This window comes from Nerophis lumbriciformis, linkage group LG01, assembly GCF_033978685.3.
Source record: "Nerophis lumbriciformis linkage group LG01, RoL_Nlum_v2.1, whole genome shotgun sequence".
Lineage (NCBI taxonomy): Eukaryota > Metazoa > Chordata > Actinopteri > Syngnathiformes > Syngnathidae > Nerophis > Nerophis lumbriciformis.
In genome coordinates, this window is record NC_084548.2 from 66,199,736 (window position 1) to 66,214,684 (window position 14,949).

At 47.2% G+C, this 14,949-nt stretch overlaps 1 pseudogene; it reads right to left on the reverse strand.

Annotated features, from left to right (window-relative positions):
* LOC133571960 (host cell factor 1-like) overlaps nucleotides 1-14,949 on the reverse strand; it is a 38,374-nt pseudogene that overhangs the window by 4,992 nt on the left and 18,433 nt on the right.

Here is a 14,949-nt window from a genome sequence, read left to right on the forward strand (position 1 = left end):
TGGTTCAAAGTGTGGCGCATTATTAGTAAGAGTGTTAAAGTTGTTTTATATGGCCACCGTCAGTGTAACCTGTGTGGCTGTTGACCAAGTATGCCTTGCTGTCATTTACGTGTGCAAGTAGAAGATGCATACAACAAAAGGCTGGGCTGGCACGCTGTTTATACAGATTGTAAAAGGTGATAAATGCTGTACCATCATGGCACGCCCTTATTATTATTGTTAAGGGTGAAAATTGGAGAATATTAATCCCGGGAGTTTTCTGCGAGAGGCATCGAAATCCGGAAGTCCCCCGGGAAAATCGGGAGGGTCGGCAAGTATGCAGCTGAGCCGCATCAGAGTGATCAAAGAGCCGCATGCGGCTCCGGAGCCGCGGGTTGCCGACCCCTGCCTTAGACGCATCCTCGCTCATCCATGCAGATTGGATACTGGCCGAGTTAGTGGGCAACCGAGGGTGGCTCTCTTGGTTGCTTTGTTGGGTCTGCTCCTGTCTCTGGCCATGCTCCCCCCCACCCCAGCAGACGATGGCGTGGAACACCACAGAGGCCACCACAGTGGATATGTTTTCTTTATTATTATTATTTTTTTTTTGTAGCTGTATGTAGAAATGGTTAGTTGCATCAGCTATGCTCTATTAATGTCTTTCATGTGCTTTGTGTTCTTTGATGTTTCCTTCTTACACACGTTTGTGTGTGCTATGGCTATGAGTTTTTTTCCCCCTTGCCCTTAGTCTGGACCCCCTCTCCAGGGGCCCGGGCTTAGACTGAATTTTTTTTTTCTCACTCCCCCAGCATTTACCTGTTTCTCAGGGGGCGGTGTTGAGGTGGGGGGGTTTAGGGGTAGCGGGGGGCGGTGTATATTGTAGCGTCCCGGAAGGGTTAGTGCTGCAGGGGGTTCTGGGTATTTGTTCTGTTGTGTTTATATTGTGTTACGGTGCGGATGTTCTCCCGAAATGTGTTTGTCATTCTTGCTTGGTGTGGGTTCACAGTGTGGCGCATATTTGTAACAGTGTTAAAGTTGTTTATACAGCCACCCTCAGTGTAGCCTGTATGGCTGTTGATCAAGTATGCTTGCATTCACTTGTGAGTGTGTGAAAAGCCGTAGATATTATGTGACTGGGCTGGCACGGTAAGGCAGTGCCTTTGAGGTTTATTGACGCTCTGTACTTCTCCCTACGTCCGTGTACACAGCGGCGTTTTAAAAAGTCATACATTTTACTTTTTGAAACCAATACCGATAATTTCCGATATTACATTTTAAAGCATTTAAATCCAAAACTGAACAGCTGACATATTGGATAACGACATGGCGAAAAGTTGTCTGTTCATCTTTTAAATAATTAATATTCGATAGATTCGACAAAACAATTGCAATAGCACAATCGCGACTACTCGCTGCGTGCCGCCATTGTTGTTTGAATCAAACAGTCGCTTCGGCGCTAAGTCACATCTACGAAATCCCGCCCGGCGATCCTGATTGGTTTATTATTTTTTGCTATCTTGGAGTACGAACCACAAGAATCTGGCGAGAGTCAGGTTAGGAAGTTGGCAGACCCGCCAGCGATCCTGTTCTGTCTCCCTGTAATGTTTGTCTGCTCTTGAATGGGATTGTGCTTGTCCTTTTTCACATTGAGCCAAATATGCCAACGCTTCATTCACTCCTTCATTTTGTGGACAAAAAGTAGGGCGCAGCAATTTTGGGGAAGTGGAGCATTTTACGTCATTGTTTTTCAGCGCGTCAACTCATTATTGGGGACGGCGTGGCTCGGTTGGTAGAGCGGCCGTGCCAGCAACCTGAGGGTTCCCGGTTCAATCCCCGGCTTCCGCCATCCTAGTCCGTTGTGTCCTTGGGGAAGACACTTCACCCTCGCTCCTGATGGATATCGAACTGTGCATGCCAGTCACGTCGAGGCCACATTGGTGCCACTTTGGGGCAACTGTGGACTTTTCTACTGAGTCTGATAGAGATCACATTTTACTTGCAGTGTAAACAGTCAGCTGGAAAAAATCTGATTCGGGCCACTTTGTTTTTACGGTGTAATCATAGTCTTGAGTCCCAAAAAGACAACAGACCACCGTGGAAAGAAGGAAGGAGGCTGTGGAGTTAAAAACAAAACAAAAAAAAGGACTGTTTGCCAGGAGTACATTAATGGCGCTCAGAAGTATGGAAGAATCGAGGAAGCAGGCTTCGTACTACAGCAAATCCCACTGTTCTCTCCCCGTTTGCTTCTTCCTTGTCAGTGCCTCCTTTGCTGATGTTAATGTAAGTGGATTTTACTTTTCTAAATGTTTATTGTTGTAGCAATATTGTTGTTAAAGTTAAAGATTTTTGTCATTCCTGATTGTTTGTGAGGGCACCAAAGGGACTTTTGTGTGTGTTGGCAGAACAGCGCATACAGAGGACAGTTGAGCGTCTTCTTGTTGTTTTGACATGTTAATAAATAGAAAGTTGATCCATCACCTCCTTTTTATGTTTGTTTGATTTACAGTACTATAATGCACTTTATATTGCATTCAAAGTGTACAAACCTTCACTCAAATATGGACTTTTGTCGAGGCTGGAACCAATTTTTCATATATACTTTGTCTCTTTTGGAGAAATGTGCTTCACTATACACACTTTTGGCTTTACCAACCCTGTTAATAACCGCTTCAGTTTGTAAGTCGAGGTTCTACTGTATATGTATTAGAGGGGGCAAAAAAACCGATTCTATAATGAATTGCAATTCTCACTGGTAACAATTCGTAATTGATTTTAAAAAAAAATCAATAAAAAAAAAAGAAGTTTTTTAAAAAATCTGTTTTGATGTAGATGAACGGGACAAGTGGTAGAAAATGGATGGATGATCATATCTGCTGTACAGATTTACTTAAGAGAAGAGAAGTGTGGGATACTAATCTTGTCGTATTATTTGTATTTGACCATTAAATGTTTGGGAAGCATTTTATTAAACAAAACCAGTGTTTGTCTATTTTATGGAGGAATGCAGTTCATCATAGAATTACTAAAAAAGTATTGATTTTAAATCGGTTTAAATCAAGAATTGATTCTGAATGAAATCGTCCTCAACAATCAATTTGAATTGAAGCATGTGGTGCCGAAAGATTCACAGCCTTAATATGTACAGTCGTGGTCAAAAGTTTACATACACCTACTCAGTGGCCTAGTGGTTAGAGTGTCCGCCCTGAGATCGGTAGGTTGTGAGTTCAAACCCCGGCCGAGTCATACCAAAGACTATAAAAATGGGACCCATTACCTCCCTGCTTGGCACTCAGCATCAAGGGTTGGAATTGGGGGTTAAATCCCCAGAAATGCTCCCCACACCTCCCAGGGGGTGAACAAGGGGATGGGTCAAATGCAGAGGACTAATTTCACCACACCTAGTGTGTGTGTGTGACAATCATTGGTACCGTATTTTCCGCACCATTAGCCGCACCTAAAAACCACAAATTTACTCAAAAGCTGACAGTGCGGCTTTTAACCCGGTGCGCTTTATATATGGATAAATATTAAGATTCATTTTCATAAAGTTTCGTTCTCGCAACTTCGGTAAACAGCCGCCATCTTTTTTCCCGGTAGAGCAGGAAGCGCTTCTTCTTCTACGCAAGCAACCGCCAAGGTAAGCACCCGCCCCCATAGAACAGGAAGCGCTTCTTCTTGTACTGTAAGCAACCACCCGCCCCCGGAAGAAGAAGTAGCGCGCGGTGCATGCTGGGATATGTGACGTTTCATTTCCATTTGTGTGTTTATGTCAAGACCCCAAAATGGCTCCTATTAAGTGTGTTGTCTGTCTAATTATAAATAATGCAGACGAGGCGTGTTAACTGAGTTCTCAACGTTTACTCACAGCGTGCTCATAACCACATTCTAACTGCCAGCATACAACGCTTCTCAGGGCTACCGCGCATGCTCGTAACTATCGTTGCATGCTGGGTAGTGTAGTTGTTATATTTGCTAGCTCATAACATCACATTGAGAGACACGCTTACGCGCTTAATTCAATACTCGCCGTCATTCCGGGTGGATTGACAAAAGACCTCCAGCCGCTAGATATTGGTGTCAACAGGGCATTCGAAGCTAGACTGCTAACTGCGTGGGAACAGTGGATGACGAAGAAGCGCGCGGTGCATGCTGGGATATGTGACGTTTCATTTCCATTTGTGTGTTTATGTAAAGACCCCAAAATGGCTCCTATTAAGTGTGTTGTCTGTCTAATTATAAATAATGCAGACGAGGCGTGTTAACTGAGTTCTCAACGTTTACTCACAGCGTGCTCATAACCACATTCTAACTGCCAGCATACAACGCTTCTCAGGGCTACCGCGCATGCTCGTAACTATCGTTGCATGCTGGGTAGTGTAGTTGTTATATTTGCTAGCTCATAACATCACATTGAGAGACACGCTTACGCGCTTAATTCAATACTCGCCGTCATTCCGGGTGGATTGACAAAAGACCTCCAGCCGCTAGATATTGGTGTCAACAGGGCATTCGAAGCTAGACTGCTAACTGCGTGGGAACAATGGATGACAGAAGGCGAACACACATTCACTAAGACAGGGAGGCAGCGCCAGACGACGCCAACATCTGCCAGTGGATCGTAAATGCCTGGGCAGATATTTCGGTCACAACTGTGGTCCGAGCTTTCCGGAAGGCAGGATTCACAGAACTGCTGGATAACAGTGACACTGACTCCGATGACTTCGACGAGACGGAACCGGCCATTTTGGATCTCACATTTGCCCAACTTTTCACTTCGGACACCGAAGACTAAGGATTTACGAATGAAGAATAACTTCAGAAAGTGAGCGCTATGTTTATTTTGTGTGTTGTGACATTAACGTTCGAGCAACATTATGTTGCTATTGCTCTGCACTATTTTGAATTTTACTATGTTTGTGATTGCACATTTGCGTACATTTTGGGAGTGAACAGAGTTGTTAGAACGCTGGTTTTTAATATATTATTAAAGTTTGACTGACCTATCTGACTGTTTTTTTGACATTCCCTTTAGTGCAGTGTAGGCGCGGCTTATAGTCCGGGGCGGCTTATTGGTGGACAAAGTTATGAAATATGCCATTCATTGAAGGTGCGGCTAATAATCCGGTGCGCCTTATAGTGCGGAAAATACGGTACTTTAACTTTAACTTAAAGAACATAATTTCATGGCTGTCTGGAGTTTCCAATAATTTCTACAACTCTTATGTTTTTGTGATAGAGTGATTGGATCACATACTTGTTGGTCACAAAAAACATTGATGAAGTTTTTTTTAATTTTTATTATAGGTCTACTGAAAATGTGACCAAATCTGCTGGGTCAAAAAGTATAAATACACAGTAATGTTAATATTTGGTTATATGTCCCTTGGCAAGTTTCACTGCAATAAGGCGCTTTTGGTAGCCATCCACAAGCTTCTGCTTGAATTTTTGACCACTGCTTTTGACAAAATTGGTGCAGTTCAGCTAAATGTGTTGGTTTTCTGACATTGACTTGTTTCTTCAGCATTGTCCTCATGTTTATGTCAGGACTTTGGGAAGGCTTTTCTCCAAAAGATCTTATCTTTGTCCATGTGGTGTCAGATGAAACAAAAATTGAGCTGTTTGGCCACAATACAGCAATATGTTTGGAGGAGAAAAGGTGAGGTCTTTAACCCCAAGTACACCACCCTACCGTCAAGCATGGTGGTGGTGGCAGTATTATGCTCTGGAAGTGGTGCTTTACAGAGCGTAAATGGGACAATGAAAAAGGATGATTACCTCCAAATTCTTCAGGACAACCTAAAATCATCAACTCTGAGGTTGGGTCTTGGGCGCAGTATGGTGTTCCAACAGCATAATGACCCCAAACACACGTCAAAAGTGGTAAAGGAATGGCTAAATCAGGCTGGAATTGAGGTTTTAGAATGGCCTTCCAAAAGTCCTGACTTAAACGTGTGGATAATGCTGAAGAAACAAGTCCATGTCAGAAAACCAACACAATTAGCTGAACTGCACCAATTTTGTCAAGAGGAGTGGTGAAAAATTAAACCAGAAGCTTGTGGATGGCTACCAAAAGCGCCTTATTGCAGTGAAACTTGCCAAGGGACATGCAACCAAATATTAACATTGCTGTATGTATACTTTTGACCCAGCAGATTTGCAAACATTTTCAGTAGAGCCATAATAAATTCATAAAAGAACCAAACTTCACAAATGTATTTGTGACAGACAAGTACGTGCTCCAATCACTCGATCACAAAAAATAAGAGTTGTAAAAATTATTGTAAACTCAAGACAGTGATGACATAATGTTCTTTACAAGTGTGTGTAAACTTTTGACCACAACTGTGTACACACGCACACACACACACACACACACACACACACACACACACACACACACACACACACACACACACACACACACACACACACACACACACACACACACACACACACACACACACACACACACACACACACACACACACACACACACACACCTGTGGGCACAGCGCCAGGCTCTGCCTCCTCCTCCGCTTGGCCTTGTACATCCTGCAACTGCTGCTGCTGTTGGACTAGAGCGGCGAGCTCCTGCTGGGTCAACACGATGGGAATGGCCTGCTCCGAATCAGCGTCACCTGCACAAAAGCGCGCGCGTCGTTCATTTTATCGGCGTTGTACGTTTGAGGGGTATGTGTCGTACCGAGGTGTCCCGCCGCCTGCAGGACGGCCTGAATAGTTGCACGCTGAACTTCGTCTGATGCCGCTGAAACAGCCAGCTGATCGGCTGTCACCATCAGTGTCGTCGTTCCGGAGTCCATCTCTCCGCCGTCCACTTCTGAGGACATCAGCTCCTGGGGAGGTGTGTCCGTGGACGCCATCTGAACATGAGACAAGAAGGCGGATCAGCAGACGCTCGCCCGTCATATCCACACAACGACAAATGTGTGTGTACCTGTGCAGCCTCGCTGCCCTGCAACAACGTCGCTGATGAGGACATCACATCCTCTGATTGGCTGTCCGTTTGCATGGGCTCCTCTGCGGCAGCCATAACCATGGCGACGCTGTCTCCCTCAGCCTTCACCAATGATGAGATTGCCTGCCAAGATACATGAAGATGCCAGTCATGAGGATGACGAGTTGTGTGCGTGTGTCTCACTTACAGGTACCGCAGGTCCAGGTGTGGGCGTGGCTTGCGTAACCATGGTAACGGCTCGGCCCTGGCTAATGGCGGCAGAGGAGGCTGGCTCAGAGGAGGAGGAGGAGGAGGAAGTGGGGTCGGGGTCTGTGGAGTCTCCCTGTGCAATGTCGCCACCCTGCTGAGCTGCAGACAGAAGACAGGAAGTGAGCTCCTTTCAAAATAAAAGCATTTTGCAGGTATGTGGGCCTGCTACCTGTGGCCGTAGTGGCGGTGTTGGTGGTTCCGGTCTCATGGGTCTCGCAGGGCGGATTGGAGCACACCTGCAGTCCAGTCACATGTTACGAGGTTGCACATGAGGCTGGGAATAGGAACTATGGACAACTAAAGCCTCACCTGTGTCAGCCCCCTTGCTCCTGCTGTGGTGGCGGTGTTGGTGGTTCCGGTCTCGTGGGTCTCGCACGGCGGATTGGAACACACCTGAAGTCCGGTCACATGTTACGAGGTTGCACATGAGGCTGGGAATAGGAACCATGGACAACTAAAGCCTCACCTGTGTCAGCCCCCCTGCTCCTGCTGTGGTGGCAGTGTTGGTGGTTCCGGTCTCGTGGGTCTCGCACGGCGGATTGGAGCACACCTGAATAAAAAGAGGGTCAGTGTTCAAAAAGCTCCGCCACCTCCTTGTGCTTACTACCAGCTGAGCGTCACTCGACCTCCTACGCCACTCACCTGCTGCATTTGACTCATGCCCGCTGACACCACAGTGGCGGTGTTGGTGGTCCCGGTCTCGTGGGTCTCGCAGGGGGGGTTGGAGCATATCTGAAGAGGACAGTCAGCGGTAAAAGAGCCCCTTCTTTCATCATGCTTGTGAGCAGCTAACCACCAATTAACACTCCTCGCTTCTCACCTGCTGCACTTGACTCATGCTCGCCGACACCACAGTGGCGGTGTTGGTGGTTCCGGTCTCGTGGGTCTCGCAGGGGGGGTTGGAACATACCTGAAGAGGACAGTCAGCGGTAAAAGAGCCCCTCTTTCATCATGCTTGTGAGCATCTGACCACCAATTAACACTCCTTGCTTCTCACCTTTAGTACTTGACCTGTGCCAGCCGTTGCCACCGTGGCGGTGTTAGTGGTGCCGGTCTCGTGGGTCTCACAGGGCGGGTTGGAGCAGACCAGGGTCACTGCAGCATTGAATAGAAACTGGTAAAAGCTTGAAAGCAACATGTCGGTGTCTACTACACAACAACATGTCCCACAATGCATCAGCCACAATGCTGACAAGGTATGGCATGAGGAAGGGTGATTCCGGAACGGGTGAAAAAGTTTGGACCTCGTCCCATCAGTACTAGTTGATACGGTGGCGTCCTACCAGTGGCTGCGGCGTCTTCCGTCTCGGCCTCCGCACTGCTGCTGGTTAGCGTACTTGTCATAGTTCCCGGTTCTTCTGACGTAGGAGAGGCCATGATTGCGACGGGCAAATCCTGGACTAGTGGCTGGGATTCGGCGCCGCTCGGGGTGGTGATCAGAGTCACCTAGGAGGACACAAGCGTAGTTCACTACAGAACATTACAGACAGTGGGGAGGTGTGTCCAACCTGCTTGGGTCCGGAAGCTGCAACTGTCGATGTGGTGACCTGGCCGGCGAGTGTGGCGATGGTGGCCAGAGTGGTGATGGGCGTGGCCAGCGAGGCATTAATGTTGGAGGCTGCGCCCGCCACCGTGTTAGACACACTTCCAGTTATTGTTCCCAGACTGGACACACCTGTGGGGACAGAAGACATGTCTTGTTCTGTGAGAAACCACGAGGGGTATCAGGTGTTTTACCTGTTGTCGCCTTGACAACCAACGTGGTGATGGCTGGCTTGGCTCCAGTGACGCCCGGCGTCACTAGTCTGACTCCGGCCTTCGGGACAGTCCTGAGGATGGTACCTGCCGTCCCTGGAGCCCCTTTCAACACCACCTGCACGCGATGGGAAAAGTCACATCACCCGTGTTGCGACGCTTCCTTGTTTCTATGGTAACAGCCGGAAGCGGAACAGGCAAGGCTCACCTGTGTGATGCCCGGTTGGCCTGCGGAGATTTTGGGGACCGTGGTGATTATTTTTCCTGCGGTGCCAGGCGTCATCACCTTGGTAGTGAGGATGGTGATTGGACAGTTGCCACCTGCAGGGGAGGAGCTCCAGTCAGGTAAGCTACTCTATGCTAATACTTATCGAGGGTCCACACAATTCAGACTCATTTTGCACAGGATCAATAAGACCTGTCATTGATGAACTATTCTGGTAACGGAGATGATGCTCGTTAACATTTTAGACACCTGCGCCGCCATCGTACCTGCTGCCCCCTGCAGTGCCGACATGGGGATGGTCTTGATGATGGTGGTACCAGGTTTGGTGACCATGGAGCCGGCCTGTGGGCTGCTGAGCACAGTGGTCTGTTTGCCGTCTGCAGAGGTCACCAACTTCAGGATGGTCCCAGCAGGGAGGGCACCCTTCGCCTGATATAATCACAATGCAGTTAGCGTACAGGCTGACGGAAATTCAAGTCACCTAACCGTACCTGCAGGATCTGAGCAACCGAGCTGCCCGCGCTCTGACCGGCGACCGTGACGGTATGCGCAGGTTTGGTCTGCATCACCGACATCACCTTGCCCAGGTTGCTGATCTGAAAGGTGGGGAGAGTGTGTTACCGCCGCATGGAGCCAGGGAGGCCAGCATCAGCTGACATTTACTCACGAGAGTGCCGCCCGCTCCCATCCCCAGCGGGCTGTTCACCAGCGTGTAGGTCTTGGTGACGCCGCCCACCACTGTGGTGACCACCTGGGTCTGAGGGGAGACGGTCACCGTTCCGGACTTGTGCACCGTGATGATTGGTCGGCCGGGCGTGCCAGAGGCGGAGACAACAGTTGCCCCGCCCACCTGAGCAGCGGCCGTTTTCAGGATGCGAGTCGCCGAGTTGCCGACCTGCCAAGACAGAAATTCCAAATGGAGTCAGGGGCTGGTTCTTGTTGGTCCGCGTCCTTTCCTTCAACTTCCTACCATGGTGACGGGAAGGCTAACAGATCCCGGACTGACCGCCATGGTCTTGACCATGGTGGCCCCCGCTGGCATGTTGAGCACGGTGGTCGTGGCGGGGGGGATCTTGCGGGTGGCTGCAGCCGCCGCCGCCAGCGCCGCCATGCCGCTCATCTGTGAACTGCTGCCTATCGGCTGAGAGGAAACACCACGTTACGTTTAGTCTTCACAACAAAATGTTGCGCATTTTTGTTATGATTAGGAAGAATTCGACCTACTGTGGTTTGTCCCACCTGCGCGGGCACCACCATGCGAACACCTGCAGGCAGTGTGGTCACGGCGACAGGGGACTTGGGCGCGGCCTGGCGCACCGTGACGATGGAGGCGCCCCCCACTGCTCCTTGTGTGGCTAACTTGAGGACTGCTGTGGAAAAGACAGGATCCAGCTCACTTCTCACACCAACACTCCATCCATCCATCCATTTTCTACCGCTTATTCCCTTTTGGGGTCGCGGGGGGCGCTGGAGCCTATCTCAGCTACAATCGGGCGGAAGGCGGGGTACACCCTGGACAAGTCGCCACCTCATCGCAGGGCCAACACAGATAGACAGACAACATTCACACTCACATCCACACACTAGGGACCATTTAGTGTTGCCAACACTCATCAAACTTTATTTGTATCGCACTTTTCATACATATAAAATGTTGCACTCAGTGCTTTCCATTTAAAAACCAGGGCCTTCCACCCTCTTTACATAATCCCAGGTTGAATCAGCCACTTTAAACCCTCTTTTCCATCTACCAAACACATGCACACATAGTAAAAGTCATGTAAAAAACATATGTGGCTGAGCGTGGAGGAAACAGGTGAGAGTCAGGAGCCGAATGAGCAAGAAACGGCTGCATGAAGGGTGGCCCCAGGGCACACCACGAGGGGCCAGGGGTCCTCTCGCCGAGGAACCCATGAGCCAGAGCCATAATTAAAGATGATTAAAAAAACACTTGAAAGATGCAGCTAATGGGAGTCATCGTTGTAGCCTTCAAAGCCTCTAAAACAACTTCAAAACCCTCCTGCAAAATGTTATATACATACTGCAAGTATCTATATAATGTAGTAACAGACACTTTCATAACAATATGTTTTATACACACACTGAAAGTACAGTGTTTCCCACACATTCATTTATTTGTGGCGGCCCGCCACGAAAGAATTATGTCCGCCACAAATGGATTTTTCGGCTTTTGACTCGCTCAACCGCTCATAAAAGCAATGGGACTGTCTGTGAATGTTGCTTGTAGTTACACCTCCGGTGCAGTAGGTGGCGGTATGCATTGTAACTCCGCCAATAGCACTTAATTCACCTGGTGGGCCAGAAGAAGAAGAAGAAGAGGGACGGACGGACGGGACCAAAATACTCGCCGACTACTTTTCATAATGATGGCGCTTCCTACGTTTCTACCTCAAACGTCCAAAAGCTGCTGAAAGCCTTGATCCAGGATGCCATGGGGAAAAAAACTTAAATGGTGCCTTTTGGCGATAGTTAGCAGCTTGGTGGCTCATAGCCGGCTAGCTAACGCTTGCTAGCGTGGTAGCATTGCTTCATTTTTACAGGTGTTATAGGTAGATAGGTTATAGCTGCATCGCTCGCGGCTCGTCATATATTTAATGTTAATCCGCGATTTCACCGAGCGTTTCACTGACGGTTTCGCCTGACGCTGCTTCATTAACACCGCCGCTGTTTGACTCGGTCACCTGTTTTCATACCGACGAGCTAACGTGTCCAGGTTATAACCCTGTTGTCAATAAACACACATGGACTGAAGCTAAATTGTCCACTGTCCACTGCAGCATGTGAATGCAATGAAAAGAATAAAATCTGAGCCAACCAGCTGTTAAAATGTTGTCCAGGTTAATGTTTTATTAAAGGCCCTTCATTTCAAGATTTCAACTGTGATTGGGCTTTAAACAGGTGGATGACCTGTTCAGATGGGTGTAACTGCTCCTGGTAAATAATGTGAAATAGCATTTAATTTTACATGTATGCAATGCCATTTAAATGTCATTATAGATAATAATAATAATAATAATTACTGTGTAGTGTTGTAAATAGTCAACGGGAAGGATTCTAGTAAGATATAAGCCATGAGCACTACACAGCCAGAAAAAAACCTAGGCAGGACAAGTAAAAATATTGGGGCAAGTAGATTTGAGAAGTCGGGCAAGTAGAAAAAAACCTTAATGTTGAACCCTGCATGTGTTGAGCTGCTGGTTAGACGGCACTGTACATAGAGCGCTTCTGCTCGTTAGTAATAAATTCTAATGTTGGATGTTCACTCCTTCACACAGATGAGTATAGAAAAATATTTTCAACGGCCGAAAAGGGCTGGACTTGGAGAGGAGGTAGGCCTACAGTCCGGACCACAGGTGCGACCTGTTCAGCAGGAGGAGGAGGAGGAGGTTGACTGACTGTGGCAGGACACCTCTGCCTCTGTTTCACTTCATGTTGCTGGTAAATAATATGGTTGTAGTAGTAGGCTAAAGTTAAATTATTTAGTATTCACTAATTAAAGGGGCAGAGCTTTAAGAGACATTTTAGCTTTTATATTTTATAAGATATATTTTTTGTAAGAACCACAATTAATAAATATATTTCAGTGAATCACTAATTGTTCAAAACTGTATATAAATATGTACATAAAATGTTGTAATTATATTCCAACTCCGCGTTCTTCTTGGTCATCGCCGCTGCCGCCACCCCCCCCCCCCCCCCCCCCCCCCCGCCGACCACACCACCACAAATAGATGCCTGTCCTGTGGGAAACACTGAAGTATATACATATAATGTAGTAACAGACACCTTAATAACATTATGCAATATGTACAATTATCACACTGCAAGTAGATATATAATGTAGTAACAGATCGGAAGTGCAAAAACCTGGATCGGGACATCCCTAACGCATTGATTTCTGTTTTCATAGCAACGCACGTCTGACTTCTGGCAACATGTATGTTCCTACTTCTGGCAACATGTGTGTTCCTACTTCTGGCAACATGTGTGTTCCTACTTCTGGCAACAAACCCACGTGTGTGTTCTAATCATGGCAGACTTGGTAACAGACAATGAAAACAACTATTTTTGGATGGATACAAGTATTATTATGGTGTGTGTATAATTATCTGGCGACATTATCTGGCGTTTTGTTTCGCAATATTAAACAAAAGCAACTGTTCTTAACTTCTGGTACCTGCTGATCTGTATTTGAGATCTGCATAAGTCCTGAAAATTTGTACGCATCCGCCTTTGTAGTCCGTGACGACGCCGTAGTCGATAAGCTTCTTCTTTTTCCTCTATCTTCTTGTTATGGGACATTCATCCTCCGCTGTTGCCATTTCTAATATAAAGTAGTGTAAAGTTCTTACTTATATCTGTCAGTAAACTCGCCATTAAAGCACTAAAACATACCGGTGCAGTGAGTTTACATAATTCACCCAAGGAACTTTAGTTATTAGGAAGTTCCGGTCGGACCGTTTTTCACGGGACACATTTCCGGCGTTGTTGTTGCACTAGTAAGCCACGGATGAGGAGATGCTGCTCCGTTGTTGATCGAAGTAAAGTCTGAAAGTCATTAAAAGTTAGCGCCATCTTTTAACACTTCTTCTACTCCCGTCCTTGCACGCTACACCGCTACAACAAAGATGACGGGGAGAAGACGCTGTCGAAGATGAGCCACGTAAATAAGACCGCCCACAAAACGGCGCATCCTGAAGCGACTGTCAGAAAGCGACTTAAAGACGACCTGTAAAACATCATCTATGCAACATTTTGACCAAAGAACCACCATTACATGTTATGTAGACCACAAGGAAGTCTTTTACATTTAGAAAAAAATCATAATAATATGACCTAGGGCTTGGCCACATATCGAATTTTTACTCTGTGCGATATAAAACAATGACTATATGGTGAGTATTCGAGTATACGTTCTCACGCAGTTGTTTTTAGCTGTGGTCATTACACTGCAGGCTTTTCTACTCTTTCTTGTCTCTCCTTCTCACAGAGGCGTAAAACAAGCGCACCTTGTCATATGTCACATGTGCAACGTCATACGCCCTTGTGGAGCAGAGAGGAATGTATCATAGGTAAAGTTAGCTGTGGCAGCTAACTTATGTGGCAGGTGCTGCGAGTGGTAATACGAGAGAGAAGGTGCGAATCTGGTGACAAATGGAGGAAGAATAATTAATTCCCAAGAAAAACAGCACAGGGTCTATCGTCTGGCGGTGGTTTGGCTTCAAGCGGGAAGATGTTGAACAGACAACCGTAATATGTCAAGTATGCGGCAAAAGCGTTGCTACAAAAAGTAGCGGCACTGCTAATTTGTACCATCCATCCATCCATTTACTACCGCTTATCCCTTTTGGGGTCGCGGGGGGCGCTGGAGCCTATCCCAGCTACAATCGGGCGGAAGGCGGGGTACACCCTGGACAAGTCGCCACCTCATCGCAGGGCTAATTTGTACCATTGTTTGAAAAGTCACCCGCTCGAGAATGAAGAGTGCTTGAAACTCTGCATGTCAACATCTCGGCTGGTGCCACACCCCCAAAATGCCGAACCGACCTGCAGTGACCCAATTGAGCCTGGCGTCTTCCATTTCCACATCAACACCGTATGACAAAAATAGTCAACAGAAGGAGATAACGTCCGCAGGAACCTACCACATAGCGAAGGACATACACTATTTGATTTCCTATTATGCAACTCATTTTTATTTGACAGTTAGTGAAATATCTTGTGTGACATCATGCACAAAAGT